Source organism: Spermophilus citellus (genome assembly GCF_964194105.1).
Source record: "Spermophilus citellus genome assembly, chromosome: 5".
In the NCBI taxonomy this organism is placed as follows: Eukaryota; Metazoa; Chordata; class Mammalia; order Rodentia; family Sciuridae; genus Spermophilus; species Spermophilus citellus.
In genome coordinates, this window is record NC_138186.1 from 2484868 (window position 1) to 2497782 (window position 12915).

At 53.2% G+C, this 12915-nt stretch overlaps 1 protein-coding gene across 6 annotated transcripts in view; it reads left to right on the plus strand.

The window, feature by feature from the left end:
- RIPOR2 (RHO family interacting cell polarization regulator 2) overlaps nucleotides 1-12915 on the plus strand; it is a 94829-nt gene that overhangs the window by 13221 nt on the left and 68693 nt on the right. Inside the window, exon 1 of one of the 6 annotated variants that reach the window (XM_081295130.1) lies at nucleotides 8615-8820. The exons of the other annotated variants lie outside the window; for them this stretch is intronic. The gene's annotated coding sequence lies outside the window, so the exon portion shown is untranslated. Of the gene's footprint in view, nucleotides 1-8614; nucleotides 8821-12915 lie in introns of those variants that run through there. 6 annotated transcript variants of the gene reach the window in all.

Below are 12915 nucleotides of genomic sequence, written 5' to 3' on the forward strand. Positions count from 1 at the left end.
CAAGTGTACAGTGGGTGACTTTGTGAAGACCCCTCTAAGTGCTCACATCCACTGAAATGCTGCCGGTGAAGCAGCACAGACGGGTGAAGATCCCCCACAGACCCTTCTCTAGTCAGGGGGACGGGGCAGCAGGACCTACATGGGCTAGTCACAGACCCTGCAATGCAACTGCTCCGGGTCAACCACTGGGCCACGGGGAGGGCTGGGCGGCCTGGGCAGGCTCCTGGGCAGGCTCCTGGGTGAGCGGCTGAGGGTGAGAGCGGGACGTCCTCCCAGCAGGCCTGTGGCAGGTGAGCTCTCCACGGTTCTCCTGCACCGGGTGCTGTGCTCTCGGGGTCAAAGCCTGGCCCTCTGCCTCCAGGCTGTGGCTCATAGACTCAGGAGAACTACTCCTCCGCCTCCTTCCCCTTCCCCAAGGAGCGTTCGCAGCCTCCCTGGCCACACGTCCAGAGCAGCCAACAGCAGTGCAGCTCATTCACTGGAGTTTAACTCCAATCTTTCAAGTTCAATCACTTCTTTATTCTAATCTTAGAGAAAGCTGCTCTTCTTCCTGTAAGACTGTCCTTTTATCCTCAAAACACAAACTAACATACCACTGAAGGAGCCAGCCCAATGTTTGCATTGCACTGGGCACTTGAGCCGAATGACGTACGACCACCAACAAGAGGCAAGTGTGTCCCCGGTGGTGAAGAGGCCAGCTGTCTGTGAGTGAGCACTGAGCTCAGGAGCGCCCGGCCCGCAGCTGTTGAACTTGGATTTCTCTGTGGATGTGGCGCCCAGAGACAGACCCACGTCGGCTTGCTCTTCTGGACCCTGTCCCTGGGGTGTGCTAATGCTGACTGAGCATCGTGTGCTCAGGGCTGTGGCAGGTGAGGTGTTCACGTTTATCTTTCTCAAGAAGCCCCTTGAGGCTCCTTGGGTGGTGTCAACAGGGGAAAAGGTTAAAGCAGAGACATCATCCCTGGTCTCGCCCCAGCCCACATCCAGCTGTCCAGCTGTCCCTGCGGCTGCTAATGAAAACCTGGCTGGGGGTCCACTAAGACATTTAATACAGGATTGCTTGGAGAAGCCACTGACCACGGGATTTGCTTAAACCAAAGCACCTGGATTTGTTTCCATCGCTGTGAGACTCTCACCTCCAGCAGCCTTCGCGCGAATGACCTATTTTGAACGTGACAGCCGATTACACTTCAGTGGCGTGAATGATTCATTAGGTGCCAGAGCGCTGTGGATGCCGAGATAGTACAGCAGCCTCACTCGCCTGGCTAATCATGGAGGATGACAGCGCTCTGTCCTGTGGCCACAGCTCCTGTCCTCAGCTGCCAGGGATGTGGAGTGTGTGAGGACAGAGGGCGGAAGAGGGGAAAGGCCACAGCATCTGGCTCCGGCTCCCACCAAAAAGGCTGTGTGGGCCCAGCAAGCTGTGGGCCAGAGTCAGGCTCCTACTTCCCTCTCTCCAAGGGAAACTCTGTGGGGCCTGGGGGTGGATCTTGGATCCAGGATCCAGATTCTGCATAAAATGTATGCCAGCTGCGAAAGGGACTTGGGAGGGAAGAGGCCTCAGATGCTGGGGCTATCTAGGATGTCCAGTGGGCTCCGAGCCACCAAGAGCCTGCTGGACTCAGAACCCAGAGCAGGGAGAGAGCTGCTGGGGGAAGGTCAACGCACAGCAGGAGGACCTCCTTCCGGCTCCCGAGTGGGCTCCCTGCGTGTCCTGTGCCTCCAGACTCTCGGTAGCTCTCTGGCCTTGCTTCTGTAACAGCTCACTTAACCCCCCTGAGACCTCAGTTCCCGATGCGAATCACACTCCAAATAAAGTCCCACTGATGGTGAAGATTAAACACCAGTGACAAAGCTCTAAGATACAGTGCTAGGCCTCTAATTCCTCCTTAAGACACCTCCTGAAGCCCCCTCCTCAGCTCATGAAGGGGAAGGAACTGGCCTTTGGAACTATCTTTGCCAATTCAGAGGCCGGGAGAGGGAGATGGTGTAGATGGTGTAGAAGCCAGTTCCTTCCCCTTCATTTTGGCCTAAAATGGAAGGAGGAATGAATATCAAATTATAGGAGATCCATGAATAACAAAATATTTTTAAAATATGAGTGGATAAAAGCAGACTTTTTAAAAAAATCATCATCCTTTTTTAAAATTTTAAGTAACAAATGCATTTTAGCTGCTCTCGGATAAGGCCTCCTGGGGGACGGCCAGTGCAGGGGTCATTCCTCATCTCTCAGAGCCCCATCCTGGAGAGCAGTGAGGAGCTGGGTGGGCTGGTTGTGGTCACCCTCTCAGGCCAGCCACAGAATTAGAAGGAACAGGGCGTCTCATACTTTCAGCTGACTGCCTGGCTGGAGACATATCCAGGGTCGAATCGTGGTGTCTGTGTGTGTGTGTGTGTGTGTGTGTGTGTGTGTGTCCCTCAGCGCCCACCACACGCCACACTCCAGCCCAGCCCTGAGCTTGCTCTGAGCCTTTTCCTCACAGTCCCTTCCAGCTGACTCTAGCAACCCGCTTGGCCTGCCTTGGGGTCCATCCTGGGCCGTTGTGCGCTGTGCCCCCCAGTGTGGTGGGTTCGCAGTAGTGGTGGGTTCGCAGTGAGGCATGGTCCTCTGGCTGGTCTAGAGGGGCTTGCCGTCCTCCGAGGCTTTCTCACACCCAGCCTGAGACCAGCTGTTGGGTGACGGGATTCCTGGGAGTCCAGGGAGGAAGACAGGAGCCAGAAGGATAGCATAAGAGTGGGCTGGCCAGGTTTGAAATGTTTTCAATGATCAATGGGAGATTTTTTTTTAAGAGAGAGAGAGAGAATTTTTTAATATTAATTTTTCAGTTTTTGGTGGACACAACAACTTTATTTTTTATTTTTACGTGATGCTGAGGATCGAACCCGGCGCCCCGCACATGCCAGGCGAGCGCGTTACCGCTTGAGCCACATCCCCAGCCCTGATAGGTGATTTTTAATAAGTATGAATCAGGGCATTATTGAGAAACTGATGACTCCCTCAACTTAGAATGAGTCTGGAATGTTTTGCTTACCAAGGGGAGAGGAGGACGCAGGACAGGGCTGGCTCAGCCTCAGCACTCAGAGCCACTGCTGGACCAAAGGAAGGATAGGAAGAAGCTGCCGGAACCTGTGAGGAGAGACAGCTGTGCAGAGGGGGCCACCGGAGGGGAACAGACACCCTTGGTGAAGGACGTAGCCCGAGGGGACTCCACAGGGAGAAGCCGGTAGGTTCATACCCTGGCAAGCTTCTGTCCACTGTTAGGGCCCCGTTGGCTAGGCCCAGGCCACACATCAGGGCAGGGCAGCCTCTGACGTGGTCCCTGGGTGGGCTCAGGCAGAGAGCAAGCCGGAGAAGGCTGGAGAACAGACAGGAGGCAGCGGACAACCTGCAAGCCAGAGGCTGCCTTGAGCCAGCTGGGACGCCAAGCAGTCACGTGGGGAACCTGACTGTCTGTCTGTCACTTTACTATCTCCCCAATGATGAGACAAGGAAGGGACGTTGCATAGTGAAAGTTAAGGTCCAACCTTAAGGCATTAAGGATCTGGCATTCACATACAGAGAACCCTGAGTTTCTGCCGTTTCTACTTCCCTATGAATCGCTTTATGCTCATACGAATATCTTATTAATACTTAATAGTAAGTATTGTTTAACCAACAATGCTTATTGGTTAAATGCAAGCTGTGTACTTTCAGCCTTCGGCATTCAGAACGATAAGGATTCTTAAATTAACATTTTGCCAACATTTTTGTCAGTCTGAATCACTGGTTCTTAAAAAAATGTGGTCTGAGGACCCCTGAGGTTTCCCAAGACCCTTTCAGGAGTCCCCAACCTCCTCAAAATTTTTTAAAGTCTAAAATGGTCTTGGAACCAAAAAGTTTGAAAATGACTGCTCTAGACTATGTTATTGTATGGACAGGTGTTGGGGCCAAAACAACTGGAACCACTGGTCTAGGTTACGTTACTGCAGAAAATGGCCTCTGTGTGTGATATAACAATAGTGTATGAAACCTGGAGGGCAGGGCTTGGAGGCAAGGAGGCTGTGCTACACTCAGAGCAGATTTGATTTGCCATCAGCTTACTTCTGTCTGTGCAGCCTGCCGGGCACCAGGTGTGGAAGTGAGAAGTTGGGTGGAGGTGGGGTTCAGGATTGGGGTGATTGGTCAGAGCACCCGGGCCTGACGTCAGCACCCTGAGTCAAAATCATTCCTGGGACACGCTAACATGCCAATGGTGGCAAGCGAGCTTCCACCGTGCAAGCAGATGTGTAAGGTGATGGTGAGGCAGCGGCCCGAGGGGTCTCTGCCCCAGGATGCACACAGGGGCAGGACCAGGTGAGTCTCACGCTCAGCATGAGCAAGCCCCAGCTGTTGCCCCCCAGGGGGAAACACGCTTCTGTGGGTGCTGCTTGGATGCCAATAAATGCAGGCTTGTGATGCCATTTTCCAGGGGAGATGGCCAGCAGGGGGCCAGCAGGGGCAGCGGGAGCTCTCATTCCTCATTTAGTGCTGTTCATTGGCCACCTCTATGCTCCGCGTGGCACGTGGCTCCTGTATGGAGGACTCTGTGACCTCGTGAGGAGTGCACCCGTCTCCACAGAAGGCAGGTGTGTGCTTAGGGGTGTGCTCTGCAGACGGAGGGCTCAGAGGGTGATCGTGTCATGTCATGAGGGAGGTCAGCTGAGCCAGGCTTTCTAGGCCAGGTAGGATCCTTGGAGAAGAACCTAGAGGCAGCAGAGAAGGTGACTGGAAAAGACTCAGCAGAGGAGGAAGACTCCAGGATGTAGGAAGGCCTGAGCAAAAACAAAAAGCAGGAAATGTCAAACGCTGGAGCAACAGGCCGCTGGGCCATCGCTGTCTGGATCTTCCTATGACACGTGAGGATACAGAGGCCCACAAAAGCTGAGATTTGCCAAGTTCTCCATTGACAACTAAAATAGAACTGAAGCATCTCCGCCCTGAGTCCAGGACCCTTTCTAGGGCTGTCCCCTGCGTGGGTGGCTGGCAGCAGGGTGGCACACAGCCAGAAGGTTTCCAGAACCTCACTGTAGAGCCGGTGGGGATGGACGCCTCTCGGGGCTTTATGTAGACCACTGTTCCAAAGCACATTCGGAGATGACTGTCCAGCACCATCGTGATATTGATGGAAGGATGCAAGGTGACCTGAAAACCTGCATTTGAGACTCTTCCCCAGGTGATGCTCATGCACTTCATGAGTCAGAAAACTGAAAACAGAGAGGAAGAAAAACTGGTCAGAGCAACAAAGGAAGAATCAACAGATGGGGTCGAGGTGGAGGGCAGGCAGCACGGTATCAGAGCGTGAGAAAGGAGTTGGAGAGTCGTAAACTGGCGGCATTCCAAGCTGGAACTGGGCCCTGCACTTGGGTGGCCACCCTCTAAAGAAAGGTCATACAGCAGAGGAGGGACTTCAGAGCAGGGTGTTGGATCTGCTGCCCACATGGGCGTTGAGCCTCAGTTGGGAGGAGACTGGGTCTCGGGCGACCTCTCACCTCCCTCCAGGACTAGTCAATGAGGTGAGAACCCACCAGCACAACAGGCACAAGGAACATTCAGGAATGTAAGTGGAGAGGGTGGTGGACAGGAACACATCTCAAGACCTCCTGATTAAGTGGCAACTCCACTCCTTTACAGTGTGGTCCTGGGCAGGCTCTGAGCTCTGCTCTCCTCATCTGAAGTTCTCAACCAGGAATGCAAAGTGGCTGCACCTTGGGGCCTTTCCCGCTGTCTCCTGGTGACCACTGATAGCAGAAAGAATGGTCAGGCTGGCCTGGCCGAGTCGGCTCCCCAGTCCCACACTAGTTTACAAAGGGTCTGTGAGGGGAGGTCAGAATAGGTTCAGTTATGGGAAGAGATGCTTTCCAGTGTAGCCCAAGTTCATACACTGGCTTGTGAGGCCAAAAATAACTGTGGTTCCCATAGCACCGTGGCACTTCTTCTTTCATAACACACCTCACTTATTTATAACCACCTCCAGCGCCAGGCTCACAGGCACGTGGTGAGACTACTGGGCTTCCCTCTGCACCCACTGCCTGAGGAGAGTGCCTGGTGCATGAGCTGTTCTCAATTACCCTGGGTAATTATTGAAATAACACCTATCACCTGTACTCAGGAGTGATTCCAATTAAGACTGATATATAGAGGGGTGCCAACATGGGGGTGCATGCCTTTAATCCCAGGGACTTGGGAGGCTGAGGCAGGAGGATCTCAAGTTGGAGACTAGTTTGAGATCCTGTCTCAAAAACAAACAAAAAAAAAAAAAGAAAAGAAAAAGGAAGATAAAAAAAAGAAAAGAAAAGAAAAGGGGGTGCTAGGGATGTAGCTAATAGGTAGAGCACCACTGGGTTCAATCCCCAGTACCCCCCCACACACACACACAACATTCACAGGCAGCCCTCAGCAAGCTACCCCCAGCCCAAAAGGGGAAGTTGGGAGGGAGTTGTGGTGGAACATTCTAAGTTAAAAGAGCACTAAATTTGGATTCACACCTGACCTTAAATTTTAGCTTCACTTTTGTGATTGTGAGCAAGTTATTTGCTCAGCTTCTCAGAGCATCAGCGTTACCTTTCCAACGGGACAGAAATGGAAGGGAGATGGGGCAAGCTTGAGGGGGTCACTCAGTAGGGTGCATCTCAGCCTGCCCCGTCACCCTCTCATGCCCAGCAGACACTGCCTGAGGAAGGCGGTGAGGGGAAGTGAGCAGAGGGAAAGTGGGCCTCCCGCCAGGGTGGGGATCAGCTCCGCACCCCGCACCCCCCAGGTGTCCTGGAGCCTGTGAGCGGTAGCTCTTCACGCTCTCCCCAGACCCCACTGTGGCTGTGTGATTGCAGTGACATGTGGCGCCGTCAGACTGTACACCATGCAAGGTGGGAAGAAAGGAACCAGAGCCCTGGTGGCTGGAGCTGGGGAGGAGAGGGCCTATGTGGGGCCAGAGGCTGGAGAGGCCCCGGGCCTGGCGGGCAATGGGATGCAGGGTGGGATTTCTTCTGCAGTCCAAGTAGGCAATGAAGGCGGGGCTTTAAGCGGAGAGTGACCACAAAACAGTTTCTATTTTTAAAGGTCACTCTTTTACTGCTGCATAATAAATTGCCACAAAGTTAACATCTAAAACAACACACGTTTATTATCCCAGGAATACAAGCATGGCTTAACTGTGACTTCTGAAGAATGGGGGACATGATGGTAGGGCCACCACAGCCTGGGTACTACAGGTTCCCAAACCTGTTCTTTTTTTTTAATGTGCATCTAAAGTTGATTAAACTTTAGATTTCAACTTGGACAAGTCTCTTGAACCTTGGTTTTCCCATCTATAAATGGGGATAACAATACCTACTGCAGGATTATACTCAGAAGTCAATGGCACAGTGCTGTAAAGTAACTGCTTTGCAGCCCAAGGATAGAATGAGATGGTCAGAACTCTGTAGTGTTCAGTTGAAGTCAACCAAACTCACTGGAGACTTGACTCTCGTGTATTGATCAGAAGACCAACATTGAGCACTTATGAAGAACCACTTACCAGGCACATGGGTTCGTGTCGTGTGCTCCATCCATTTTCTCCTCTAAGGGAAGGTCTACACAGGAACATTCAGTGCTGTTGACCCAGTGAGGGGGTCATTGGAAAATGCAGCTGTAATGAAGGGCTGGACTGTCACCATTGCCGTCTAAGGCACAGGTGTGGTGACCAGTGGGGGCTTGTGGTTGTTGGTGCAGGTCTTAGGCACACCCTGCTCCTCTTGTGCCCTGAAAGGCTGAGGAGGGCACATGCAATGACTAGGCTGAGGTTTGGCTTCTTCCTTCCAGTTCTCCTTTACCACTGAGTGGAACTTGACACTCTCTTAGGAACAGCTGCTAAGCTCACTGATTTTTTACTAATGCCGTCCCAAAGTGCCTCCCTGGGGTGGGGAGGGGTGGTGCATTTGTGGGTACAGCTCTAGTTAATATGTTGTAAATGCACAGTTTATTCAACAGGGTGTTTTTGCAGTCGAGGAAACCGAGGCCTGCCAGGGAGTTCCTATTGCAGGATGGAGGTGGAGTTCAGACCCGGTCTCTGAGCTGTGTTTATGAGCTGCTTTTGCCTAGCAGACCCAGTTTCCTAAGGGAAATCTTTATGTATGCTTCATATCCACCGAAACAAAATTTAAAAAACAATTTTCACCCCCATGATAATTAGATACCTGTCCACACAGGCCCCGGTGGAGTCCCGGTACGGTAACCCCAGCCCTCTCCCGGGGGCTTTCCGGAGCAACCTCGCAGGAGCCGGAGCCGGAGCCCCCGCCGACTTCGCGGCCCGCCCTCCCCCATGTTTTCGCCGCGCGGCCTCCTTAGATCCCGTCGCTGCCCTGGGCCTCCCTTGATCCCGTCGCCGCCTGGGCTGGTTTCCCTCCCGCCGCTCCCGTGCGCCCCGTCCTGCAGGCCGCTCCAGGATCGCTCCACCTGCGAGCGCACACGGAGCCGGAGCGCGGCGACCGGCTGGAGCGGGCCGAGGCACAGTCCGGGAGTAGCTGTCAGGCCGCTGTCCCCGCCGCGTCTCCGCCCCCACCAGTGACGCCGCGGCCCCGCCCGCGCCCCGCCCCGCGCTCCGCCCGCCGCGCCCCCGCTCCGCCCCGCAACTTCGCCCCGGGCAGCGACGCCGGGACGGCAGCTCGGGGACCAGGCTGTCACCGCGGCCCTTCCCTTCCACCCGCGTGAGCAGCTCCGGCTGCCCGCACCGCAGCGCGCCGGCAGCCGGCATTGTGTGGGTGCCGCGGGTGACGCGCCCGGAGCCCGAGGGTCGGCCTGTCATGACAGGGAGCGTTCGTCGTTAGGTAGGCGCACGGTTTCGTTTGTTCTTTTTGCTTGCGATTTGGTGGGGAGGGGCGTCCTCGACAGGAACGATCGTGGCATGTTAAGAAGCCGTGTGGACACGGGCGTCCTAGGTCTCCGCCACCCCGGTGGGTTCGGGCATCTGATGCCCTCCGGGGAGAGAAGGGAAGTTGCTGAGCGAAAGGGGCACACGCACTTTTGCAGGCAGAACAGAAGGGTGCCCTGGAGAGAGGAGGAACGGCCAAGAAGGTCAGAGGAGCCAGCGGCAGCGCCCGGGCGGGAGCATTTCTGGGGTCGGGAAACGCTAGACTGGCCGTGGCTGGGAGGTGGGGAGGGGTGCTTGAGCGCCGGCGGATGGGGGTCTGGGTGGCCCCTGGTTTAGGGAACGACTTCTGGCACTCTGTGCCAATGGAGAATCCAGCTCTGGGTAGGATCGCGGTCCCCAGGGTCCTCACTTGTCCTCAGGCTGACCAGTTGAGCTTGACTATGAACCAGCCCCTTCCTCCCCGCGTCTGAATCCCAGATCTGACAGGTGGGGTGGGTGGGATGATGAGAACCGGGGAGAGGGACTGGAAAGGAGAAGTGGGTTGCCTGGATGTGGACCTGTGTCTGGAAGGATGGGGGAGTGGGATGCTCCTGAGGACAGGAGCATGGGCAGGCCTCTTGGCAGGAGGGGCCCAGAAGCAAGGCATCTGTAGCCCAAGACTGTCACCTCCTGTCTCCTCCCACAGGGCAGTGGCCATAGTAGGACCCTTCACTTGAGAAGGAAGTGGGTGCTGTTTGAAATTCAATAAGCTGAAGCTGTGCAGGTGTTAAGGTGGCAGAAGAGCTGTGCAAAGTGACAGCTCAGGAGCAAGACAGCAAGTGGGGTGCCAAGAGAAGCTGGCTGGCTCTGTGCAGCCCGGTGGTGCCCAGTACCTGGCAGCAGAGGTGCCCGTGTGTGGTGTGAGTGACAGAAGAGAGAGTGCAAGCTTCTTATCTGGGGAAACGTGGGGCTGGTCCTCCCTGCTCCCCACCGTCTGCCTTGAGTCTGCGCCTTGGCTGCAGGTCTAGGATTGTGACTAATCATTGCCCCCATTCCCACAGAAACTGCCTGGCCCTCTCTAGGGGACTGTGCATAACCTATGGTCAGCTGTCCATCCCATGATTACCTGACACAGTCATTTCTTCCTTTTAGTTTTATCTCAGGTTTGTGTGGTCTGAAGATATTGCAATCCCACCCCCCACCTGTCCCCCCCCCCAGTATTCCTATTGGCTTAATTTTCCTCTTCCTCTTGCTCTTTCAGTCTTTTTGGACCAGGCTCTGGGTCTGTCCACACATGTCTTCTAGGTCCACCACACTGTTTTACCTACTGTCACACAGGAATGTCAACCAAGGACTCCCCAGAACCAGGATCGGCACAGCTAGTCTGTGGTGGTCAATCAGGAAGCAGCCAGTAGCTGCCCTCCTCCTGTAGGGACGAATGGCAGAGATGTGTCTACTTAGGGTGACAGTCGCTAGAGAATAAGGCCTGCCCTCTTCTCTCTGCCCCTCTAGCCATCCCTGAGGATCAGCCTCCTGTGCTCAGCTGCCATTCAGTAGAGATCCTTCCAATAATGGCTTTTCCCCTGGGAGGTAATGCATTTGTCCCAAAATGTGCTGCATCTAAAAGCCTAAAAACAAGCATTGGAGAATCTGTTAATAAAAATCATCCTGCAAATGTGGTTTTCCAAAAGACTCCCAATTGGTGTTGCTTCCCTCTTCCCCTGACACGCTAATGTGCGCTTTTGCTCTGAATATTTTATCCTCGGTATGCATATAAAGATACACAAAGCCAGAGAAGAAAACTGAAAGTGCCCACCGGGGACTCGCATGGAATTCTGATTACCCAAACACAAACTCCAGAAATGGCTCCCTTTCTTTGTTATTGACGAGGTTATTTCCAGCAGAGAAGGGACCTGTCCCATTTCAAGAGTGGCCTGGAGAAGTCTAGGGGACTATGGAGGAAATACTTATGTCTACAGATCTTGGTCGCTAAACTTACATACAAATTCCATGCTTAGGTATGGAAGTTCATGGAGTGGGGCCCTGCTGATGACAGCCAGATGCCCCACACTAAACCTGAGGTCACTGCAATGGAAACATTGTTACTATAATAAACCCCCAAAGTGCAGCTGCCATAGCAGCCACATGCCCTTTCCACTTGCAACCAAGCCACTTCTGTTACACTTTGGGTGAATTCAGGGAACTTCCCTCTGTCAAGGGACCCAAACACAGCCAGGGACAGCTGTGGACAGTGAACAGTATCGCTTTCCGATTTCGTCGTAAATGGTGTGATCGGGAAGACAATAGGCTCTTGGGTTGGAGAGTTTGCCAGCCGGTGTTTTACTTTATAGGTCACTGCATTCAACGTGTTGGAAAAAATCAAAAGCTGTCTTGTTGTTATTCTGAAAAGAAGTCAGAAGTCTGAAGCCCGGTTCTTGCTTTCTTGGGAGGAAGTGGTGGTGGAAGCGAAAGTCCTTTCATCTGCACAGTGGGTGCTCCTCAGGGCAAGGCAGAGCTGACTTTCCAAGGGGCTTCCTGTGCCCCGGTGGCCAAGAGCGGCTGGTGCTCGTGCACAGCTCCTTTACCAGGGTTGTTTTCTTCTGCCAAGCAGAGCTCCCAGAGCTGGGGGAGATAGACAGCTTGTGTTTGTGGCCATTCAACCAGAAAAGAATACCAGCCAAACAGACAATGGGGGAGAGGACTGGGCGGGGGTGGGGAGCAGGAGGGATGGCCCCTCCGCACTTAATTGGTTCCCAAAGGCAAACCTAGGTGTGCAGCGGTGTCACAAAGCAGTTGTCATGCAGACGCCCCAAGAGGCGACTAATAGATCTGTCTGGAAAAGGAGATGATTAGGAGTATTTCCACCCGAGCAGCCCTTCCTCTGGCCCCCTTTCTGCCTACTTCCAAATCATATTCCCACAGGCAGTCTCCGGAAGCAACGCATTCGTCACTTAAGCACAGGGAAGCCTCCGTGTGGGTTCGATGGAACCAAGTCCCTCCCCGCCTCCTGTACCTTGAATGAACCACTCTGGAAGCCCGCGTGTCCTCTTCCCTCTCGGTTAATGGGCCCGGTTTGGGTTTGGGTTTGTCACCGTACACTGATCCCACTTGGGCTGGAAATATTCCCTGAAAGTAACACATGTTCTCCTGAGTGTGGCAGGCCACCTAGGAAAGGCCATTTGACACGTGGCTCTCTGCTGCACTGCCCTCCCTCAAAGGAAATCCAGAACCCTATAGACTTGGAGAAGTTGCTTTGGTTTACTTTATTGTGTATTGTTTACGTGACACCAAGGAGCACTGCGTGGGGGAGAGGAATGCTTTCACACCTTCATTACGCTAATGAAACAGGAAATTAGATTTGTTTCAACAGTGAAAGCAAATAAGGTGCAATATTTCTGTGTTGTTTTCTATAAGATCAAAATGAAGTCGCAGCCGGACCAGGGAGGGAGGTGTCTTAAACAAAGGGAGCGTTTTTCAGATTGTTTTGCATTCTAAAATATAATGAACCACTTAACAATCATTTTAAATCCTGGGGCGCATTTTGAGTCTAAGCCTGCAGTGTTATGTAATTTAAGCGAATATCACTCTTTTTTATTTTCAGTTTAAGCATGTGTGCACTGAGCAACTATTTTGGGATCTGGTCTAAGTAGATTCTCATTCAATATTAATGTGTAAGATATTGATTATGCCTTCCAGGGAGTGCAGTCTGACAGGGGAGAATAAGGGACCAATGCAGGACAATATGTTATGGGTGACCACAAGCCTGGTTTATCCCATGTGTGCTTTTTGTCACTATAACAAAATACCTGACACAGGCTACTTAGGAAATAAAGGTTTATTTAGCTCACTGTTTTGGAGGCTGAAAGTCTAAGTGGCATTTTGCCGGCTTGGTGAGGGCCACCTCTTAACACCATCACCGCAAATAGTTGGAACTCCTGCAGAAGCTAACAAGTGATTACCTCTTGGACCAAGTACAGGGAGAGACAGGTGTCCCACAATCCCCTCAGAGACCAGGCCACCAACTGACCAAGGCCCTTTTGGCCCTGCCTCCCAGAGGGCCCACTATCTCCCA